Genomic DNA, 27,376 nt, shown 5'->3' with positions numbered 1-27,376 from the left:
CTCACTAGTGTTTGTTTCTCATATTATACTGAATTTGATTTCATATGTTATATGGAATTTGATTTCATATATATGGAATTTGATTTCATATGTTATATGGAATTTGATTTCATATGTTATATGGAATTTGATTTCATATGTTATATGGAATTTGATTTCATATGTTATATGGAATTTGATTTCATATGTTATATGGAATTTGATTTCATATGTTATACTGAATTTTATTTCATATGTTATATGGAATTTGATTTCATATGTTATATGGAATTTGATTTCATATGTTATATGGAATTTGATTTCATATGTTATACTGAATTTGATTTCATATGTTATATGGAATTTGATTTCATATGTTATATGGAATTTGATTTCATATGTTATATGGAATTTGATTTCATATGTTATATGGAATTTGATTTCATATGTTATACTGAATTTGATTTCATATGTTATATGGAATTTGATTTCATGTGTTATACTGAATTTGATTTCATATGTTATACTGAATTTGATTTCATGTGTTATATGGAATTTGATTTCATATGTTATATGGAATTTGATTTCATATGTTATATGGAATTTGATTTCATATGTTATATGGAATTTGATTTCATATGTTATATGGAATTTGATTTCATATGTTATATGGAATTTTATTTCATATGTTATATGGAATTTGATTTCATATGTTATACTGAATTTGATTTCATATGTTATATGGAATTTTATTTCATATGTTATACTGAATTTGATTTCATATGTTATATGGAATTTGATTTCATATGTTATATGGAATTTGATTTCATGTGTTATATGGAATTTGATTTCATATGTTATATGGAATTTTATTTCATATGTTATATGGAATTTTATTTCATATGTTATATGGAATTTGATTTCATATGTTATATGGAATTTGATTTCATATGTTATATGGAATTTGATTTCATATGTTATATGAAATTTGATTTCATATGTTATATGGAATTTGATTTCATATGTTATACTGAATTTGATTTCATATGTTATATGGAATTTTATTTCATATGTTATACTGAATTTGATTTCATATGTTATATGGAATTTGATTTCATATGTTATATGGAATTTGATTTCATGTGTTATATGGAATTTGATTTCATATGTTATATGGAATTTGATTTCATATGTTATATGGAATTTTATTTCATATGTTATATGGAATTTGATTTCATATGTTATATGGAATTTGATTTCATATGTTATATGGAATTTGATTTCATGTGTTATATGGAATTTGATTTCATATGTTATATGGAATTTGATTTCATATGTTATATGGAATTTTATTTCATATGTTATATGGAATTTGATTTCATATGTTATATGAAATTTGATTTCATATGTTATATGGAATTTGATTTCATATGTTATACTGAATTTGATTTCATATGTTATATGGAATTTGATTTCATATGTTATATGGAATTTGATTTCATATGTTATATGGAATTTGATTTCATATATTATACTGAAAATGATTTCATATGTTATATGGAATTTGATTTCATATGTTATATGGAATTTGATTTCATATGTTATATGGAATTTGATTTAATATGTTATATGGAATTTGATTTAATATGTTATATGGAATTTGATTTCATATGTTATACTGAATTTGATTTCATATGTTATATGGAATTTGATTTCATGTGTTATATGGAATTTGATTTCATATGTTATATGGAATTTGATTTCATATGTTATATGGAATTTGATTTCATATGTTATATGGAATTTGATTTCATATGTTATATGGAATTTGATTTCATATATTATACTGAATTTGATTTCATATGTTATACGGAATTTGATTTCATATGTTATATGGAATTTGATTTTATATGTTATATGGAATTTGATTTAATGCTAAGAATAATGCCATATATTTAACAAGAACGTTCAGTTCTCAAATGTACTTGTAATAAGCATTTCTTAGTTAAAAATATCTGCATACTTTATAAGAATTACCTTTCATAAATTGTGTGTCTTAATAAAGTTGTTTCATTAAAAGAAAAGATCCGTGTGTGGTTGAATGAGTTTACAAAGTTGTGATTTCATTTAAAACAATGAACATTTCAGAAGTATCTTTTTTTTATATTGAAAATGTTTTAAATAATACAATTCACGATAAAATGTTATTTGCGACAGATTTGGCTTTTTCTTTCACATTAGAATATATATTTTTATAGCAAATGTTTAAATCAAATAATGGTCTTTCAAATTGGAAACAGGAACATCTGTAAATATAAACAGGAATGGAATTAGTTTTACTTATTTGAATAACGAATAAGTATTTCGTGTGTTAATCATTTCCAATATTATTTGATTAAATAATATATTATATATAAAAGTAAAGCAAGAAAAATACACAAAAAATAAATTATAAATTTTATACTTAATGCTTGAACAAGTGGATGCCATAGTTTGACATGTTCAATCCTGAACTATTAGAATTTCTAACATTTATACAGTTTTTTTTAGAAATGCTAAAGATGATTAAGATAGTGTGGAGGAACGATTCAGTTATTCATTCTTTACATCTGTAAAAAAAAGGTTAAATGTTTACTGTAAGGATACTACAATAATTCCAGTTAAATTTTAATGACTTAGAAAATCTTTGATACAAAAAGAATCCAAACAAAAATTGGTGTATGAATGCTTATCAAGGACATTCATTGATATAACTTGTGTTGGCCAATAAGTTTGAACCGAAGTTTAAGTTTTGTTTTAGCAGGAAGAGGTAAAAATGACACCAAAACGACGAAAAAATAAGTAGCAAAAGTAATTTGTAACGTATTAAAATATAAATGAAACATGAGAATCAAAAAATAATAAATTCTGGGTCGCAAGGCCTAAACTAATGCAATGAACATGGCAGTGATATCATTAAAGTCTATCATGTTAGAGTATGCAGCATGATTAAAACTATAAGCAGTATAATATAATCGTTAATATTCTTAACAATAAATGACATAATTAGATGCAGTTTTAAATACTAGTAATTAGGTTCGCTGATGGCATAAGGAGAAAGACCGATGAAGTTACTTTTCCTTGGATGAATTAAATAATCTCTGCTGTAAACAAGATCAAAACAAAGGTTGGTGATGAATGTTTATGATTTATATTACTGGAGTGGCAGATGAGTTTCAACTTAGATGAACAATTTTTTCTCAAAATAAGAAATAAGGTGGATGTATAAATGTATGTATGTTTGAGAGGTTATGTAAGCCATTTAGTTTGTTCTGTATAAGAAAAAGTAAACGTCTAAATCATAGTTTAAAAATGATTTTGAGCTTTTTTTCTAATAAGATTTCGCCATTGTAAAAGTAGTGATGAGCTACAGAATATGTCCAGATCCGGTTTAATTTATCTGCAGAATTAAGAAGTGCATGTAACAACAAAATAATGACGTAATGATGAAAATTAATGTATAAAATTTGGTGGAAAAGCTTTGTGTATAGAAATTTTAAGATAGGACTATAAGTATTAATCCATAACATGATAGTATCTATAATACATGTAATCAGATATATTTTCTATAATACATATATTCATAGATATTTTTTATAATACATGTATTCATAGATATTTTTTATAATACATGTATTCGTAGATATTTTTTATAATACATGTATTCATAGATATTTTTTATAATACATATATTCATAGATACTTTTTATAATACATGTATTCGTAGATATTTTTTATAATACATGTATTCATAGATATTTTTTATAATACATGTATTCGTAGATATTTTCTATAATACATATATTCATAGATATTTTTTATAATACATGTATTCGTAGATATTTTTTATAATACATGTATTCATAGATATTTTTTATAATACATGTATTCATAGATATTTTTATAATACATGTATTCATAGATATTTTTTATAATACATGTATTCATAGATATTTTTTATAATACATGTATTCATAGATATTTTTTATAATACATGTATTCGTAGATATTTTTTATAATACATGTATTCGTAGATATTTTTTATAATACATGTATTCATAGATATTTTTTATAATACATGTATTCATAGATATTTTTTATAATACATGTATTCATAGATATTTTTTATAATACATGTATTCGTAGATATTTTTTATAATACATGTAATCACAGATATTTTCTACAGGGTGTTTCAAAAGTCTTGGGAACATAAAGATTTTTAATAACTCAACAACTATTAGGAGTTAAAAAATGAAATTGGTACCGTTGGAAAGGTTAAAGTTTCAAGTTTTTTGGGGAATCTTCAAACTTGCTCAATATGAGCACCATTCGTCACACGGCGGACATCTAGTCGATAGTCCATTTCCTGCCAAACACGTTCCAGCATCTTGACGTCAATGGTTCCCACAACTGCCGTTATTCGAGCCTTTAGTTCGTAAATATCTCTTGGAAGGGGCGGCACATAGACTTGTTGCTTGACAAAGCCCCAAAGGAAAAAGTCACACGGGGTAAGATCTGGAGACCTAGGAGGCCAGGGCATGAGAACGTCATCACCTCGCCCAGATCTCCCAATCCATCTACCAGGCAGCCTTGTGTTAAGAAACTGCCTTACTCTAAGTCTCCAGTGTGGTGGTGCCCCATCTTGTTGAAAAATGAAGTCATCAGATTCTGCTTCTTCCAACTGAGCCATTAACCAGTCTTCCATCATGTTGAGATAGGATTCACCAGTGATAGTTGCCTCTTCAAAGAAGAACGGTCCATAGACACCTTTCTTGGAAATTGCACAAAACACGTTCACTTTTGGTGAATCTCGCTCGTGCTCAAGAATTTCATGAGGATTCTCAGTACCCCATATGCCAGTGCTATGCTTGTTAACTTTGCCATTCAGATGGAAGGTCGCCTCATCGCTAAAAACAAGCCGGTCATCAAAGCCGTTATCTTCCAACTTCTCTTGCATTGCAATGCAAAAGTCACGGCGAAGTGGCTTATCAGTGTCCTTCAACTTTTGGACCAACTTGAGCTTGTAAGGTACCATTTGCAGTCGTTTCCTTAAGACACGCCAGACAGTTGCTGGAGCAAGCTGAAGTTCCCTGCTGACTCTTCTCACTGATTTACGGGGGCTCCGCTGAAAGGCTGCCCGGACTTGCTCAACTGCAGCTTCTGAAGTTGAAGGGCGACCTGTTCGCTTACTTGGGCACAAACACCCATCTTTCACAAATTTAGCATGCCATCTGACAATGGGTTTCCTTTCAGGGACTTCTTTTTTAAATTTCCTGCGAAATGCACGCTGAACACATGTCCACGATTCAGTCTTTGCAAATTGGAGGACGCAAAACGCCTTGTCTTGTTTAGAGAACGCCATTACTGCACATGGAAAGATAAGACGAAAATCATTAGTATGACCAAAAACTTGATTAAGCAAGCTTTAAAATGACACCAGTTTCATTTTTCTACCTGGAATAGTTCATGAGATATACGAATTTTTAATGTTCCCAAGACTTTTGAAACACCCTGTATAATACATGTATTCATAGATATTGTTATAATACATGTATTCATAGATATAGTTATAATAGATGTAATCATAGATATTTTTATAATACATGTATTCATAGATATTTTATAATACATGTATTCATAAATATTTTTTATAACACATGTAATCATAGATATTTTTATCATACATGTAATCATCGATATTTTTATCATACATGTAATCATAGATATTTTAATAATACATGTATTAATAGATATCTTTATAATACATGTAATCATAGATATTTTTATAATACATGTATTCATAGATTTTTTTTTTTTTTTACAAGGGTGTCACCACTTATCAAGGCCCAGAGGCCACTCGAGGATAAGGGTTAATAGGTATACATTAGTCATTGTGATTTTAGCATAGTAAACAGTGGGAATTTTGTAACTTGGATTACTTAGGGGGACGATTCAATTAGAACTTGTTCACATTGGACTGTTTCTTTTTTTTTTTTTCATAGGTATCAACTCATTATCAAGGCCAAGAGGCCACTCAAGGATAAGGGTTAAAGAGTGTACAGTATAAATTGGACAATATAATAATCATTAGTAATGAAAATTTGTTAAATTTGATAACTTATATGGAACGGCTCATCAAGAACTTATTTACGTTAGACTTGAAGACAACCATATTGTAGTCAGCCGGGAAGCAGGAAAACGGAAGACAATTCCACAGGCGTGCAGTTCTAATAAAAAAGCTTTGTTCATGGAATCTACGTTTAGGTTTAGGCAGATAAAGAGTGGGGGGAATTATTGATAGTGTTTACAGCTAGACGAGTGTTTCTTGTGAAAGTTTTGCGAGGGGAGACCATAGATTGAAGCTCAGTCGAACACTTTCCATGAAAATAACGATACATCAGAGACAAACTCGCAACATCTCTTCTGTGAGATAGAGGTTGCAAGGAAGAGAAAAGGACATCTCCTACGAGGCTACGAAGTCTATTTTGAACTCTATCAAGGCAGGACAAGTCCTTTCTAGCAGCTCCTGCCCAGATGTGGCAACAGTATTCCATCCTTGGACGTACCTGGCTCTTATATAGATAGAGAATTGCATCAGCAGTGAGATATCTACTGGATCGATAGAAAGATCCCACCATTTTTCCAGCGGCCTTGGCAACAGATTTGATGTACGTGTTCCATTTAAGATCAGGAGTAATGGTCAAGCCCAGAAGCTTGTCAAAACTTGAGGCCTCCTGAAGACGAGAGCCATTCATTTCAATTGATGCCAGATGTGGATCAGAATGTTGATGATGTAAAGAGAGAAGCTTGGTTTTAGATGCATTAAAAGTAACCAGCCACTCCTTTCCCCATTGTACTACATGCTCAAGATCAGAGGAGAGAGAATCGGAGAGAACTTGGTCGTTTACTGTCTTAGATGTGCTACCATAAATGGTAGTGTCGTCAGCATAAATGTCTACAAATGATGTAAGGATGTGATTTGGAAGATCATTAATGTAGATCAGGAAAAGAGTTGGGCCCAGGATGGACCCCTGAGGGACACCGGCATTAATACTGTGGGCTTCTGATTTTTGCCCCTCAACTACTACTCTTATGAACCTATCAGAAAGAAATGATTTAATAATTGAGAAGACATTTCCAGCTATACCATAGCTAGAGATCTTATGAAGTAAACCATCATGCCATACCCTATCAAAGGCCTTAGATATGTCAAGAGCAATTGCCCTAGAAAGGTTGCCTCCGTCGAGAGATTTGCTAATCCTATGAGATATAACTGTAAGCACATCTGCTGTAGATCTAGCAGAACGGAAACCATATTGAGTGTCACTAAGAAGGTTATTTTTGTTGAGATGGTTGATTACTTCTGTATTTAACACAGATTCCAGCAACTTACTCATGACGCACAGGAGACTTATTGGCCTGTACTGAGAGGGGGATGAGCGATCACCTGAATTCTTAAATACAGGGCATACAGATGAAATTTTCCAGGGAGATGGGAAACTATTCTCCTTAAGACAACGTTTAAATAGTTTTGTAAGTATGGGCGCTAGTTCAGGTTGAAGTTTTTGAGTACAATAATTGGAATACCGTCCGGGCCAGTTGCTTTACTGGAATCAAGGTTTTTGATTAGCTTGGCAACATCACGTACAGATATACGTATATCACATAGTGTGTTTTCAGATACAGGAGGAAATATTGGGGGTTGGCGCCCTTGATCGCAAAAGGTAGAATTAGCTGCAAAGTTCTTGACAAAGAGTTTGGCTTTGTCTGATGCTGACGAGATTACCTCAGGTCCATTGATAATAGTTGGGATGGAGCACACACTTCTGTTCAGAATTCTGTTTGCTATTTGCCAAAACTGGTGGGAACCAAGCCGCTGCTCAGCTACTTTGGACTTAACAGATTGAGCATACAACCATCTTGCGCTCTTTATTACTTTCTTACAATGGTTGCTGGCAGTCCTGAAAGCGGCTTTAGTTTCCATACATCTATTATGTTGGAAACAGTGGAAAAAGTGATTTCTGTGCGCAATGGCAGCAGCACATTCTGGAGAGAAACATGGCTGGCTGTTAGGTTTTTGCTGAAACTTTTTCGAGGGTATGAAACGATCAATACCTACAATTAACCATTCCGTCAGGTCTAATACTATAGAGGACACATCCTTTTTAAACATGGAATGCAGAGGTAGATCAGATATAAATGTACGGAAGCTATCCCAGTCAGCCTTAGTGTATCGATATACTGTACGATGGAAAGGTACGTCTGGGGACTTATTACATTTCATTTTTATCTTAATTGATACAACAGAGTGGTCGGAAGATCGAAGAGGCGACAGAACAGAAACTGAACATAGTTCAGGGCAAGTTGTGAGAAAAAGGTCTAGTAGACTTACATACTGGCCGTCATTGTCAGGCACACGGGTGGGTTCCTGAACAATCTGAGTGAGGTCATAGGCAATGGAGAAATCATGACAGAACCTCCCCTCATCATCGGTCTTGTTTGAGTGGGTCAACCATTCCACGTTGTGAACATTGAAGTTTCCACATACGTGAATGTTAGCTGAAGGATAAGCAGATAGGACTTGGTCAATTTTCTCAGATATGCTTTTAAATATAGTAACTCCGCTGTTGTGGGGGCGATAGAGAGTAAATATAAATGCAGTAGTGTGAGCTAAAGCAACCCGGAAGCACATATAGGGTAAGTTAGGATCTTCCCTGGAGATGTCCCTACCACATGGAAAGCTATCTTTAATATAGGCACATATTCCATGCCCATGGCGATCTTGGGGGTCAGATTTAGAGGTTAAGTTAGAGTATCCTTTAATTGCGAACTCTTCTAGGGAAATAGCCTGTCCAATGCCAGTTTCACTTAAAAATAAAAGGTCTGGTTTAGTCTCCTGTAATTGGGTTTCAACCTCTGGAAGGTTAGAACGTAGACCCCTGATGTTGGAGAAGGAGACATGGTAGTAGGGGTCTACGTTGGAAGTTGGAGAACCGGGTTTAATCGTGTATTTTTTCTTGAAACTTGTCAGGATGAAATTTTGAAATTTGTGGACTAGGTCGTCAGATTTACTAAGAGCAGGACTGAGAGGGGAAATTAAGAGAGAAAAAGAAACGAAGAATTTTTTTTTTATTTGTAGCTAATGATAAGGTAAAGCCGTAACAATTACCCACTAGTATGGCATCGAGAGGCCCCACCAGAAGCTACTGCATGGTCCAGAATCCATTCACCAAATGGCAATACAGCAGCCCCAGTACTTTGCACCTGCTGATAGGACAGCCTCCTTAGTGGTTAATCCAAGGTTCGGGTCCCTGACTATCAGGCGGATAACGTCAGCCCAGACAAAATGTTTACCTCCAGCACCCTTACTAGTGACATGGCTACAATGATAGACATAGAAACAGAAAATTTCCGCCATCTCAGCCAACTGTTCGCACAAAATACTGCCAACCTAGAAAACAGCTTTTTCTTCTCCCTTTGTCAGAAAAATCACTCATTTAAAAAATGAGGACTGAGGGACAAATAAGAAGAAGCGAGAGTAACAAGAGCTGCCGATAACGCATCCACAATGCGTTTTCTACTCTCCATTAAAAAAAAAAAAAAAAAAAAAACTATTAAGTATTGTACTTAATAAAAGTCCAACAGACGTGTTTAAGGGAAAGTATGGTGATAGATTCCCCTCAAACGAACTAAAAATGAGTACAATTCGTACTCTATTTTTGCAATCAACTCGGTACATAAATAAACATTTATGTACGAGAAAAAAAAAAGCTAGCATTTAATAAAACAGAAATACACAAATTTAAATACTGAAATAAAATGGAGTTATTAATATTTTAAATCTAAAATAAAAAGCATGATTAAAATTGAAATCACTTATCTCAACAAAAACAATTCCGTCTCCAAATTGCAAACTGTAGTGAAAGAAAATTTGAGTTAGCAGCGTTCAAAACAATTTTTTTTAATAAATTTTTTATATAGATATTTTTATCATACATGTAATCATAGATATTATTACAATACATGTATTAATAGATATCTTTATACTACGTGTAATCATAGATATTTTTATAATACATGTATTCATAGATATTGTTATAATACATGTAATCATAGATATTGTTATAATACATGTATTCATAGATATTTTTATAATACATGTATTCATAGATATTTTTATAATACATGTATTCATAGATATTTTTATAATACATGTATTCATAGATATTTTATAATACATGTAATCATAGATATTTTATAATACATGTAATCATAGATATTGTTATAATACATGTCATCATAGATATTGTTATAATACATGTAATCATAGATATGTTTATAATACATGTATTCATAGATATGTTTATAATACATGTATTCATAGATATTTTTATAATACATGTAATCATAGATATTTTTATAATGCATGTAATCATAGATATGTTGATAATACATGTATTCATAGATATTTTTTGTAATACATGTAATCATAGATATTTTTATAATGAATGTAATCATAGATATTTTTTATAATACATGTAATCATAGATATTTTTTATAATACATGTATTCGTAGATATTTTTATAATGCATGTAATCATAGATATTTTTATAATACATGTAATCATAGATATTTTTATAATACATGTATTCATAGATATTTTTATAATATATGTGTTCATAGATATTTTTATAATATATGTGTTCATAGATATTTTTTATAATACATGTATACATAGATATTTTTTATAATACATGTAATCATATATATATTTTATAATACATGTAATCATAGATATTTTTATAATACATGTATTCATAGATATTTTTATAATACATGTATTCATAGATATTTTTATAATACATGTAATCATAGATATTTTTATAATACATGTATTCATAGATCATTTTTATAATACATGTATTCATAGATATTTTTATAATATATGTGTTCATAGATATTTTTATAATATATGTGTTCATAGATATTTTTTATAATACATGTATACATAGATATTTTTTATAATACATGTAATCATATATATATTTTATAATACATGTAATCATAGATATTTTTATAATACATGTAATCATAGATATTTTTTATAATAAATGTAATCATTGATATTTTTTATATTACATGTAATCATAAATATTTTTTATAATACATGCAATAATAGATATTTTTTATAATACATGTAATCATAGATATTTTTTATAATACATGTATTCATAGATATTTTATAATACATGTGATCATAGATATTTTTGTAATAATCTATTCATAAATATTTTTTATAATACATGTAATCATAGATATTTTATAATACATGTAATCATAGATATTTTTTTAATAATCTATTCATAGATATTTTTATAATATATCTATTCATAGACATTTTTATATTAATCTATTCATAGATATTTTTATAATAATCTATTCATAGATATTTTTATAATAATCTATTCATAGATATTTTTTATAATACATGTATTCATAGATATTTTTATAATACATGTATTCATAGATATTTTATAATACATGTATTCACAGATATTTTTTATAATACATGTATTCATAGATATTTTTTATAATACATGTATTCATAGATATTTTTATAATACATGTATTCATAGATATTTTTATAATACATGTAATCATAGATATTTTATAATACATGTAATCATAGATATTTTATAATACATGTATTCATAGATATTTTTATAATACATGTAGTCATAGATATTTTATAATACATGTATTCATAGATATTTTATAATACATGTAATCATACATATTTTTGTAATAATCTATTCATAGATATTTTTATATTACATGTAATCATAGATATTTTTATATTACATGTAATCATAGATATTTTTATAATAATCTATTCATAGATATTTTTATAATACATGTAATCATAGATATTTTTTATAATACATGTAATCATAGATATTTTTATAATACATGTATTCATAGATTTTGTTTATAATTCATGTATTTATAGATATTTTTATAATACATATAATCAAAGAAATTTTTATAATAATCTATTCATAGATATTTTTATAATACATGTAATCATAGATATTTTTTATACTACAGGTAATCATAGATTCTTTTATAAAACATGTATTCATAGATATTTTTATAATAACCTATTCATAGATATAATTAAAATACATGTAATCATAGACATTTTTATAATACATGTAATTATAGATATTTTTTATAACCCATGTATTCGTATATATTTTTTATAATACATGTAATCCTAGATATTTTTTACAACCCATGTATTCGTATATATATTTTTTATAATACATGTAATCATAGATATTTTTTATAACCCATGTATTCGTATATATATTTTTTTATAATTCATGTCATCATGGATATTTTTTATAATACATGTAATCATAGATATTTTTTAGAATAAATGTAATCAGAGATATTTTTATAATACATGTATATAAGAATAAAATGATGTGAAACAATATGCAAGAATCAAATGATGTGAAACAATATGCAAGAATAAAATGATGAGAAGCAATAGGCAAGAATCAAATGATGTTAAACAATATGCAAGAATCAAATGATGAGAAACAATATGCTAGAATAAATGATGAGAAACAATATATAAGAATAAAATGATGTGAAACAATATGCAAGAATCAAATTATGTGGAACAATATGCAAGAATCAAATGATGTGAAACAATATGCAAGTATCAAATGATGAGAAGCAATATTCAAGAATCAAATGATGAGAAGCAATAAGCAAGAATCAAATGATGTGAAACAATATGCAAGAATCAAATGATGAGAAACAATATGCAAGAATAAAATGATGAGAAACAATATGCAAGAATCAAATGATGTGAAACAATATGCAAGACTAAAATGATGAGAAATAATATGCAAGAATCAAATGATGAGAAGCAATATGCAAGAATCAAATGATGTGAAACAATATGCAAGAATAAAATTTATTTATGCAACTAAATGATGTGAAACAATATATAAGAATCAAATGATGAGAAAAAATATGCAAGAATAAAATGATGAGAAGCAATAAGTAAGAATCAAATGATTAGAAGCAATATATTAGAATCAAATGATGAGAAACAATATATAAGAATAAAATGATGTGAAACAATATGCAAGAATACAATTATGTGGAACAATATGCAAGAATCAAATGATGAGAAACAATATGCAAGAATCAAATGATGAGAAACAATATATAAGAATCAAATGATGTGAAACAATATGCAAGAATCAAATGATGTGAAACAATATGCAAGAATCAAATGATGTGAAACAATATGCAAGAATCAAATGATGTGAAACAATATGCAAGAATCAAATGATGTGAAACAATATGCAAGAATCAAATGATGAGAAACAATATATAAGAATAAAATGATGTGAAACAATATGCAAGAATCAAATTATGTGGAACAATATGCAAGAATCAAATGATGTGAAACAATATGCAACTATCAAATGATGAGAAGCAATATTCAAGAATCAAATGATGAGAAGCAATAAGCAAGAATCAAATGATGTGAAACAATATGCAAGAATCAAATGATGAGAAACAATATGCAAGAATCAAATGATGAGAAACAATATGCAAGAATCAAATGATGTGAAACAATATGCAAGAATCAAATGATGTGAAACAATATGCAAGTATCAAATGATGAGAAACAATATGCAAGAATCAAATGATGAGAAACAATATGCAAGAATAAAATGATGAGAAACAATATGCAAGAATCAAATGATGAGAAACAATATGCAAGAATAAAATGATGAGAAACAATATGCAAGAATCAAATGATGAGAAACAATATGCAAGAATAAAATGATGAGAAACAATATGCAAGAATAAAATGATGAGAAACAATAAGCAAGAATCAAATGATGTGAAACAATATGCAAGAATCAAATGATGTGAAACAATATGCAAGAATAAAATGATGAGAAACAATATGCAAGAATCAAATGATGAGAAACAATATGCAAGAATCAAATGATGTGAAACAATATGCAAGAATCAAATGATGAGAAACAATATGCAAGAATCAAATGATGAGAAACAATATGCAAGAATCAAATGATGAGAAACAATATGCAAGAATCAAATGATGTGAAACAATATGCAAGTATCAAATGATGAGAAACAATATGCAAGAATCAAATGATGAGAAACAATATGCAAGAATAAAATGATGAGAAACAATATGCAAGAATCAAATGATGAGAAACAATATGCAAGAATCAAATGATGAGAAACAATATACAAGAATCAAATGATGTGAAACAATATGCAAGTATCAAATGATGAGAAACAATATGCAAGAATAAAATGATGTGAAACAATATGCAAGAATAAAATGATGTGAAACAATATGCAAGTATCAAATGATGAGAAACAATATGCAAGAATCAAATGATGAGAAACAATATGCAAGAATAAAATGATGAGAAACAATATGCAAGAATCAAATGATGAGAAACAATATGCAAGAATAAAATGATGAGAAACAATATGCAAGAATCAAATGATGAGAAACAATATGCAAGAATAAAATGATGAGAAACAATATGCAAGAATAAAATGATGAGAAACAATAAGCAAGAATCAAATGATGTGAAACAATATGCAAGAATCAAATGATGTGAAACAATATGCAAGAATAAAATGATGAGAAACAATATGCAAGAATCAAATGATGAGAAACAATATGCAAGAATCAAATGATGTGAAACAATATGCAAGAATCAAATGATGAGAAACAATATGCAAGAATCAAATGATGAGAAACAATATGCAAGAATCAAATGATGAGAAACAATATGCAAGAATCAAATGATGTGAAACAATATGCAAGTATCAAATGATGAGAAACAATATGCAAGAATCAAATGATGAGAAACAATATGCAAGAATAAAATGATGAGAAACAATATGCAAGAATCAAATGATGAGAAACAATATGCAAGAATCAAATGATGAGAAACAATATACAAGAATCAAATGATGTGAAACAATATGCAAGTATCAAATGATGAGAAACAATATGCAAGAATAAAATGATGTGAAACAATATGCAAGAATAAAATGATGTGAAACAATATGCAAGAATCAAATGATGAGAAACAATATGCAAGAATCAAATGATGAGAAACAATATGCAAGAATAAAATGATGTGAAACAATATGCAAGAATAAAATGATGTGAAACAATATGCAAGAATCAAATGATGAGAAACAATATGCAAGAATAAAATGATGAGAAACAATATGCAAGAATAAAATGATAAGAAACAATATGCAAGAATAAAATGATGAGAAACAATATGCAAGAATCAAATGATGTGAAACAATATGCAAGAATCAAATGATGTGAAACAATATGCAAGAATCAAATGATGTGAAACAATATGCAAGAACTAAATGATGTGAAACAATATATAAGAATGAAATGATGTGAAACAATATATAAGAATCAAATGATGAGAAGCAATATTCAAGAATCAAATGATGAGAAGCAATAAGCAAGAATCAAATGATGTGAAACAATATGCAAGAATCAAATGATGAGAAACAATATGCAAGAATCAAATGATGAGAAACAATATGCAAGAATCAAATGATGTGAAACAATATGCAAGAATCAAATGATGTGAAACAATATGCAAGTATCAAATGATGAGAAACAATATGCAAGAATCAAATGATGAGAAACAATATGCAAGAATAAAATGATGAGAAACAATATGCAAGAATCAAATGATGAGAAACAATATGCAAGAATAAAATGATGAGAAACAATATGCAAGAATCAAATGATGAGAAACAATATGCAAGAATAAAATGATGAGAAACAATATGCAAGAATAAAATGATGAGAAACAATAAGCAAGAATCAAATGATGTGAAACAATATGCAAGAATCAAATGATGTGAAACAATATGCAAGAATAAAATGATGAGAAACAATATGCAAGAATCAAATGATGTGAAACAATATGCAAGAATCAAATGATGTGAAACAATATGCAAGAATCAAATGATGAGAAACAATATGCAAGAATAAAATGATGAGAAACAATATGCAAGAATCAAATGATGAGAAACAATATGCAAGAATCAAATGATGTGAAACAATATGCAAGTATCAAATGATGAGAAACAATATGCAAGAATCAAATGATGAGAAACAATATGCAAGAATAAAATGATGAGAAACAATATGCAAGAATCAAATGATGAGAAACAATATGCAAGAATCAAATGATGAGAAACAATATACAAGAATCAAATGATGTGAAACAATATGCAAGTATCAAATGATGAGAAACAATATGCAAGAATAAAATGATGTGAAACAATATGCAAGAATAAAATGATGTGAAACAATATGCAAGAATCAAATGATGAGAAACAATATGCAAGAATCAAATGATGAGAAACAATATGCAAGAATAAAATGATGTGAAACAATATGCAAGAATAAAATGATGTGAAACAATATGCAAGAATCAAATGATGAGAAACAATATGCAAGAATAAAATGATGAGAAACAATATGCAAGAATAAAATGATAAGAAACAATATGCAAGAATAAAATGATGAGAAACAATATGCAAGAATCAAATGATGTGAAACAATATGCAAGAATCAAATGATGTGAAACAATATGCAAGAATCAAATGATGAGAAGCAATATGCAAGAATCAAATGATGTGAAACAATATGCAAGAACTAAATGATGTGAAACAATATATAAGAATGAAATGATGTGAAACAATATATAAGAATCAAATGATGTGAAACAATATATAAGAATCAAATGATGTGAAACAATATGCAAGAATCAAATGATGTGAAACAATATGCAAGAATCAAATGATGTGAAACAATATATAAGAATGAAATGATGAGAAACAATATGCAAGAATCAAATGATGTGAAACAATATGCAAGAATCAAATGATGAGAAACAATATTCAAGAATCAAATCATGTGAAACAATATGCAAGAATAAAATAAGAAACAATATGCAAGAATCAAATGATGAGAAACAATATGCAAGAATCAAATGATGAGAAACAATATATAAGAATAAAATGATGAGAAACCATATATAAGAATCAAATGATGTGAAACAATATGCAAGAATCAAATGATGTGAAACAATATATAAGAATAAAATGATGAGAAACCACATATAAGAATCAAATGATGTGAAACAATATGCAAGAATCAAATGATGTGAAATAATATGCAAGAATCAAATGATGTGAAACAATATGCAAGAATAAAATGATGAGAAACAATATGCAAGAATCAAATGATGTGAAACAATATGCAAGAATCAAATGATGTGAAACAATATGCAAGAATCAAATGATGAGAAACAATATTCAAGAATCAAATCATGTGAAACAATATGCAAGAATAAAATGATAAGAAACAATATGCAAGAATCAAATAATGAGAAACAATATGCAAGAATCAAATGATAAGAAACAATATATAAGAATCAAATGATGAGAAACAATATGCAAGCATCAAATGATGAGAAACAATATACAAGAATCAAATGATGTGAAACAATATGCAAGAATAAAATGATGTGAAACAATATGCAAGAATAAAATGATGTGAAACAATATGCAAGAATAAAATGATGAGAAGCAATATGCAAGAATCAAATGATGTGAAACAATAAGCAAGAATCAAATGATGTGAAACAATATGCAAGAATCAAATGATGAGAAACAATATATAAGAATAAAATGATGAGAAACCATATATAAGAATCAAATGATGAGAAACAATATGCAAGAATCAAATGATGTGAAACAATATGCAAGAATCAAATGATGAGAAACAATATATAAGAATAAAATGATGAGAAACCATATATAAGAATCAAATGATGTGAAACAATATGCAAGAATCAAATGATGAGAAACAATATGCAAGAATAAAATGATGTGAAACAATATGCAAGAATCAAATGATGTGAAACAATATGCAAGAATCAAATGATGTGAAACAATATGCAAGAATCAAATGATGTGAAACAATATGCAAGAATCAAATGATGTGAAACAATATGCAAGAATAAAATGATGAGAAGCAATATGCAAGAATCAAATGATGTGAAACAATAAGCAAGAATCAAATGATGTGAAACAATATGCAAGAATCAAATGATGAGAAACAATATATAAGAATAAAATGATGAGAAACAATATATAAGAATAAAATGATGAGAAACAATATATAAGAATAAAATGATGTGAAACAATATGCAAGAATCAAATGATGAGACACCATATATAAGAATCAAATGATGAGAAACCATATGCAAGAATCAAATGATGAGAAACAATATATAAGAATCAAATGATGTGAAACAATATGCAAGAATCAAATGATGTGAAACAATATGCAAGAATCAAATGATGAGAAACAATATATAAGAATCAAATGATGAGAAACAATATATAAGAATAAAATGATGAGAAACAATATATAAGAATCAAATGATGTGAAACAATATGCAAGAATCAAATGATGAGAAACAATACGTAAGTATCAAATGATGTGAAACAATATATAAGAATGAAATGATGTGAAACAATATGCAAGAATCAAATGATGAGAAACAATATATAAGAATCAAATGATGAGAAACAATATATAAGAATAAAATGATGTGAAACAATATGCAAGAATCAAATGATGTGAAACAATATGCAAGAATCAAATGATGAGAAACAATATATAAGAATAAGAATCAAATGATGTGAAACAATATGAAAGAATCAAATGATGAGAAACAATATGCAAGAATCAAATGATGTGAAACAATATGCAAGAATCACATGATGAGAAACAATATGCAAGAATCAAATGATGTGAAACAATATGCAAGAATCAAATGATGTGAAACAATATGCAAGAATCAAATGATGTGAAACAATATGCAAGAATCAAATGATGTGAAACAATATGCAAGAATCAAATGATGAGAAACAATATGCAAGAATCAAATTATGTGAAACAATATGCAAGAATCAAATGATGTGAAACAATATGCAAGAATCAAATGATGTGAAACAATATGCAAGAATCAAATTATGTGAAACAATATGCAAGAATCAAATTATGTGAAACAATAGGCAAGAATCAAATGATGAGAAACAATATGCAAGAATCAAATGATGAGAAACAATATGCAAGAATCAAATGATGAGAAACAATATATAAGAATCAATTGATGAGAAGCAATATATAAGAATCAAAACTTATATTTACAAAATTGATGATTAACCAATGAGCATAGCTCTTGGCAATTCTGATATAAAATTTTGCATCATCCGAATATTTCACCAATTAATTTCAACCTATTAAATGTTTACACATTTTAAATTTACAACAAAGTTTTAGTAATAAAGAAGATCTGAATTTAATGATCCATTTTTCTGAAAACTAAAAATCTTATTTTAATGTTGGGAAGCAACAATTTTTTTAACAAGAAATCACATTTTTATTAGTATGTTTTTTTAATTCCAACCCAATGTTTAATAATATAATAATACAAAGTGTTACCTTCAAACTTATTAGAAATTTGGTTTCACTCCATTTTATCAGAAATCATAAAAGACATTGGTTGCTTAATTATGCATATATTCTTCTTCCACGTGTTTCAGTGTATGGGTGCACTCATATGCTTTAAAATATAAAGGAATAATTCTGATGGTATATGAATAGCGTGTCTAAGAAATATAAAAGCATAATCCATATGAATATTATGAGATTTATGATATTCCATGTTATTATTATTGTTATTGTTTCACAATATTATTATTATTGTTATTGTTTCACAATATTATTATTATTGTTATTGTCTCACAATATTATTAGAGTTAGGAAATTTAGACAAAAGATGAAATACAATTATTTCTTTGTGGGAGGAAGGCTCTAAAAAAGATGGTTTATTTTAAGAGAAATTGATGAAAAACATAAAAAATAATAAAAAGTTATGTTTATTTCGAGAAAAAGTTATTTTTTATTAAACATCAGTGATGAAATTTCAAAAACACTTAACTTTTTTTATCAGGATTAGGTTTCTTTATAAAGAAAATTTAACCAAAAGGAAAAGAGACATTTGTAAAAAAATATTTGCATTGGAAAGTATTCTCATATCAGTTTATTGTAATAGACGGGACCAGAGAAAAGGCGATCAAAGGGTGTGAGTTCCTATACGTCTCACTTTTATTTTGCTGAACAAGAATATCCACATATTTTACAAGAATATGACTTTTTGCTTATTTTATTTATTAAGTTTAAGAGGTCAAGGGACTCCCTCTTGGAGTTAACATTTGAATCTGTTATGATTTAAATTTATATCCCAACGCTCTTTTAAGAATAGATGCTGATCCCTTTATGGCTGCTATTTGTATTTCATTACAGCTTGGTCTTCCAGGGATCGCTTTCAAGTATTTCTGAAGATTCTTTTTTATTAAACCAGTTGCTCCTTTCACAACCGCTATAATATTTATTTCTTTCAGAACATTATTTTTGGTCCTGATATTTTATCTTTTCATGTTCAGCTCCATTAAGGCCAAAATCATTTGGGATTGTGACATCCATAATGAGTGCAGTTCTTTCGGGCTTGTTACATATTACAATATCTGGTTTATGTATCTGCCCGCCTGTATGTCTTTGTCATAAAACACAGTCACTTTTCCATTCAATGTTATTGGTGGTGGTTTATGTTTCCAGATGTTCGTCACTCTGCCAAGTTGCATCTCTCCACAGATCTTCCAATGGAGGTATTTACATACTTTGTTATGATGGGCAGTGTCAAGGCCATCTGCCAATAAGATTGGCCATGTAGACATTTGGTGGGTTGGGTTCTCAATCGCCAAGTGGCAAAACCATCTGTGTTGCTGGTTCATCATATACCTCGGCATTATTTTCCAGTATGACACCCGCAAAGTTTTCAGCAAGCTTTGTGATTGAGGTTTGTTGGGGTAGACGTTATTAGAGTTACCTCACTATTTCTATTGTCATATCTGTTGAGCTTTTAATATACTGCCTCATGCTTACTATGGTGGCTCAGTATGCATGGTTTATTTCAGTGAGACCGAGGCCACCCTCTTTCATGACAGGTATATACCGTCCATACATTGGGTTTGGTAACTTATTTTATGTAAGGTTAGGAGTTTCCTTGTCTTTGTGTCTAGCCTATTGATATTGCATTGAGTCCAGTCACTAATACCAAACCCATATGAGATGACTTATGGCTGTTATTTTTTTTGAGGGGGAGGGGTGCTTAATTCGGATTTGAGGATCTTTTTAAGGCGTGATGTGTATTCTTGTTCCACCTTATGTCTCATTTTTTCATGCTCCACAGTTACATTTTCCTCTATACCGAGGTATTTATAAGTGGCATCCTCTCCTAGATCTTCAATAAAGCCATCATTGGACCGAATATTTTCGGATGTTGTTTTTTTCCTTTTTTTATTGTGCATTTGGCACATTTGTCAAATCCAAACTGTGCAAATATCCTCTGTGAAAGTCTTTACAGTTTCTATCAGGGAGACAAACTGTTTTTCTGTCTCTGCATAGAGTTTGAGATCATCCATAAAAAGTAGATGATTTACTCTTTTACTTTTTTCTTTCCACCAGAGTGAATTCTCATATGTGTCATTAAACTTGATTTCTGAGAAAAAGAATGTTCACATATTTTGCAAGAATATGGTTTTTCCCCAGTGTGAGTTCTTATATGTGTCACTAAACCTGACTTCTGAGAACAAGAATATTCACATATTGGACAACAATATGGCTTTTCTCCAGTGTGAATTCTCATATGTGTCAGTAAAGTTGATTTCTCAGAACAAGAATATTCGCAAATTTTACAAGAATATGGCTTTTCCCCACTGTGTGTTCGCATGTGTGTCACTAAACTTGATTTCTGAGAAAAAGCCTTTTCACAAATTTTACAAGAATATGGTTTTTCTCCAGTGTGAGTTCGCATATGTCTCACTAAATTTGATGATTTAGAAAAGGAATATTCACATACATTACAAGAATATGGCTTTTTCCCACTGTGTGTTTGCATATGCGTCACTAAACTTGATTTATTAGAGCAAGAATAGTCACATATTTTACAAGAATATGGTTTTTCTCCAGTGTGAGTTCGCATATGATTCAATAAACTTGATTTTTGGGAAAAAGAATTTCTACATATTTTACAAGAATATGGCTTTTCTCCAGTGTGAATTCTCACATGTGTCACTAAATTTAATTTATGGGTACACGAATATCCAAATATTTCACAAGAATATGGCTTTTCTCCAGTGTGGGTTCTCATATGTATAACTAGATCCGATGACTGAATACCAGAATACTCACAAACATTACAAGAATATTGTTTTTTTGCAACATGTGTTTGCATGTGGATAATTATATCTGGTTTATATGAACAAGAATATTCACATATTTCACAAGAATATGGCTTTTCGTCGCTTTCTGTCTGCATGTTTCAGTAAACTTAATTTCATAGAAATATAATAAATCTTCACAAGATTGGAATTTTATCAAGTTTCTCACTAGTGTTTGTTTCTCATATTATACTGAATTTGATTTCATACGTTATATGGAATTTGATTTCATATGTTATATGGAATTTGATTTCATATGTTATATGGAATTTGATTTCATATGTTATATGGAATTTGATTTCATATGTTATATGGAATTTGATTTCATATGTTATATGGAATTTGATTTCATATGTTATACTGAATTTTATTTCATATGTTATATGGAATTTGATTTCATATGTTATATGGAATTTGATTTCATATGTTATATGGAATTTGATTTCATATGTTATACTGAATTTGATTTCATATGTTATATGGAATTTGATTTCATATGTTATATGGAATTTGATTTCATATGTTATATGGAATTTGATTTCATATGTTATATGGAATTTGATTTCATATGTTATACTGAATTTGATTTCATATGTTATATGGAATTTGATTTCATGTGTTATACTGAATTTGATTTCATATGTTATACTGAATTTGATTTCATGTGTTATATGGAATTTGATTTCATATGTTATATGGAATTTGATTTCATATGTTATATGGAATTTGATTTCATATGTTATATGGAATTTGATTTCATATGTTATATGGAATTTTATTTCATATGTTATATGGAATTTGATTTCATATGTTATACTGAATTTGATTTCATATGTTATATGGAATTTTATTTCATATGTTATACTGAATTTGATTTCATATGTTATATGGAATTTGATTTCATATGTTATATGGAATTTGATTTCATGTGTTATATGGAATTTGATTTCATATGTTATATGGAATTTGATTTCATATGTTATATGGAATTTGATTTCATATGTTATATGGAATTTGATTTCATATGTTATATGGAATTTGATTTCATATGTTATATGGAATTTGATTTCATATGTTATATGAAATTTGATTTCATATGTTATATGGAATTTGATTTCATATGTTATACTGAATTTGATTTCATATGTTATATGGAATTTTATTTCATATGTTATACTGAATTTGATTTCATATGTTATATGGAATTTGATTTCATATGTTATATGGAATTTGATTTCATGTGTTATATGGAATTTGATTTCATATGTTATATGGAATTTGATTTCATATGTTATATGGAATTTTATTTCATATGTTATATGGAATTTGATTTCATATGTTATATGGAATTTGATTTCATATGTTATATGGAATTTGATTTCATGTGTTATATGGAATTTGATTTCATATGTTATATGGAATTTGATTTCATATGTTATATGGAATTTTATTTCATATGTTATATGGAATTTGATTTCATATGTTATATGAAATTTGATTTCATATGTTATATGGAATTTTATTTCATATGTTATACTGAATTTGATTTCATATGTTATATGGAATTTGATTTCATATGTTATATGGAATTTGATTTCATATGTTATATGGAATTTGATTTCATATATTATACTGAAAATGATTTCATATGTTATATGGAATTTGATTTCATATGTTATATGGAATTTGATTTCATATGTTATATGGAATTTGATTTAATATGTTATATGGAATTTGATTTAATATGTTATATGGAATTTGATTTCATATGTTATACTGAATTTGATTTCATATGTTATATGGAATTTGATTTCATGTGTTATATGGAATTTGATTTCATATGTTATATGGAATTTGATTTCATATGTTATATGGAATTTGATTTCATATGTTATATGGAATTTGATTTCATATGTTATATGGAATTTGATTTCATATATTATACTGAATTTGATTTCATATGTTATACGGAATTTGATTTCATATGTTATATGGAATTTGATTTTATATGTTATATGGAATTTGATTTAATGCTAAGAATAATGCCATATATTTAACAAGAACGTTCAGTTCTCAAATGTACTTGTAATAAGCATTTCTTAGTTAAAAATATCTGCATACTTTATAAGAATTACCTTTCATAAATTGTGTGTCTTAATAAAGTTGTTTCATTAAAAGAAAAGATCCGTGTGTGGTTGAATGAGTTTACAAAGTTGTGATTTCATTTAAAACAATGAACATTTCAGAAGTATCTTTTTTTTATATTGAAAATGTTTTAAATAATACAATTCACGATAAAATGTTATTTGCGACAGATTTGGCTTTTTCTTTCACATTAGAATATATATTTTTATAGCAAATGTTTAAATCAAATAATGGTCTTTCAAATTGGAAACAGGAACATCTGTAAATATAAACAGGAATGGAATTAGTTTTACTTATTTGAATAACGAATAAGTATTTCGTGTGTTAATCATTTCCAATATTATTTGATTAAATAATATATTATATATAAAAGTAAAGCAAGAAAAATACACAAAAAATAAATTATAAATTTTATACTTAATGCTTGAACAAGTGGATGCCATAGTTTGACATGTTCAATCCTGAACTATTAGAATTTCTAACATTTATACAGTTTTTTTTAGAAATGCTAAAGATGATTAAGATAGTGTGGAGGAACGATTCAGTTATTCATTCTTTACATCTGTAAAAAAAAGGTTAAATGTTTACTGTAAGGATACTACAATAATTCCAGTTAAATTTTAATGACTTAGAAAATCTTTGATACAAAAAGAATCCAAACAAAAATTGGTGTATGAATGCTTATCAAGGACATTCATTGATATAACTTGTGTTGGCCAATAAGTTTGAACCGAAGTTTAAGTTTTGTTTTAGCAGGAAGAGGTAAAAATGACACCAAAACGACGAAAAAATAAGTAGCAAAAGTAATTTGTAACGTATTAAAATATAAATGAAACATGAGAATCAAAAAATAATAAATTCTGGGTCGCAAGGCCTAAACTAATGCAATGAACATGGCAGTGATATCATTAAAGTCTATCATGTTAGAGTATGCAGCATGATTAAAACTATAAGCAGTATAATATAATCGTTAATATTCTTAACAATAAATGACATAATTAGATGCAGTTTTAAATACTAGTAATTAGGTTCGCTGATGGCATAAGGAGAAAGACCGATGAAGTTACTTTTCCTTGGATGAATTAAATAATCTCTGCTGTAAACAAGATCAAAACAAAGGTTGGTGATGAATGTTTATGATTTATATTACTGGAGTGGCAGATGAGTTTCAACTTAGATGAACAATTTTTTCTCAAAATAAGAAATAAGGTGGATGTATAAATGTATGTATGTTTGAGAGGTTATGTAAGCCATTTAGTTTGTTCTGTATAAGAAAAAGTAAACGTCTAAATCATAGTTTAAAAATGATTTTGAGCTTTTTTTCTAATAAGATTTCGCCATTGTAAAAGTAGTGATGAGCTACAGAATATGTCCAGATCCGGTTTAATTTATCTGCAGAATTAAGAAGTGCATGTAACAACAAAATAATGACGTAATGATGAAAATTAATGTATAAAATTTGGTGGAAAAGCTTTGTGTATAGAAATTTTAAGATAGGACTATAAGTATTAATCCATAACATGATAGTATCTATAATACATGTAATCAGATATATTTTCTATAATACATATATTCATAGATATTTTTTATAATACATGTATTCATAGATATTTTTTATAATACATGTATTCGTAGATATTTTTTATAATACATGTATTCATAGATATTTTTTATAATACATATATTCATAGATACTTTTTATAATACATGTATTCGTAGATATTTTTTATAATACATGTATTCATAGATATTTTTTATAATACATGTATTCGTAGATATTTTCTATAATACATATATTCATAGATATTTTTTATAATACATGTATTCGTAGATATTTTTTATAATACATGTATTCATAGATATTTTTTATAATACATGTATTCATAGATATTTTTATAATACATGTATTCATAGATATTTTTTATAATACATGTATTCATAGATATTTTTTATAATACATGTATTCATAGATATTTTTTATAATACATGTATTCGTAGATATTTTTTATAATACATGTATTCGTAGATATTTTTTATAATACATGTATTCATAGATATTTTTTATAATACATGTATTCATAGATATTTTTTATAATACATGTATTCATAGATATTTTTTATAATACATGTATTCGTAGATATTTTTTATAATACATGTAATCACAGATATTTTCTACAGGGTGTTTCAAAAGTCTTGGGAACATAAAGATTTTTAATAACTCAACAACTATTAGGAGTTAAAAAATGAAATTGGTACCGTTGGAAAGGTTAAAGTTTCAAGTTTTTTGGGGAATCTTCAAACTTGCTCAATATGAGCACCATTCGTCACACGGCGGACATCTAGTCGATAGTCCATTTCCTGCCAAACACGTTCCAGCATCTTGACGTCAATGGTTCCCACAACTGCCGTTATTCGAGCCTTTAGTTCGTAAATATCTCTTGGAAGGGGCGGCACATAGACTTGTTGCTTGACAAAGCCCCAAAGGAAAAAGTCACACGGGGTAAGATCTGGAGACCTAGGAGGCCAGGGCATGAGAACGTCATCACCTCGCCCAGATCTCCCAATCCATCTACCAGGCAGCCTTGTGTTAAGAAACTGCCTTACTCTAAGTCTCCAGTGTGGTGGTGCCCCATCTTGTTGAAAAATGAAGTCATCAGATTCTGCTTCTTCCAACTGAGCCATTAACCAGTCTTCCATCATGTTGAGATAGGATTCACCAGTGATA

At 28.0% G+C, this 27,376-nt stretch overlaps 1 protein-coding gene across 1 annotated transcript in view; it reads right to left on the bottom strand.

The window, feature by feature from the left end:
• Positions 1-27,376, bottom strand: part of LOC145270136 (uncharacterized) — a 73,044-nt gene that overhangs the window by 2,570 nt on the left and 43,098 nt on the right. The window lies entirely within an intron of this gene.

Source organism: Euprymna scolopes, chromosome 46, assembly GCF_053919585.1.
Source record: "Euprymna scolopes isolate OS-2025 chromosome 46, ASM5391958v1, whole genome shotgun sequence".
NCBI lineage: Eukaryota > Metazoa > Mollusca > Cephalopoda > Sepiida > Sepiolidae > Euprymna > Euprymna scolopes.
This window is presented reverse-complemented; position numbering and strand designations above follow the sequence as displayed.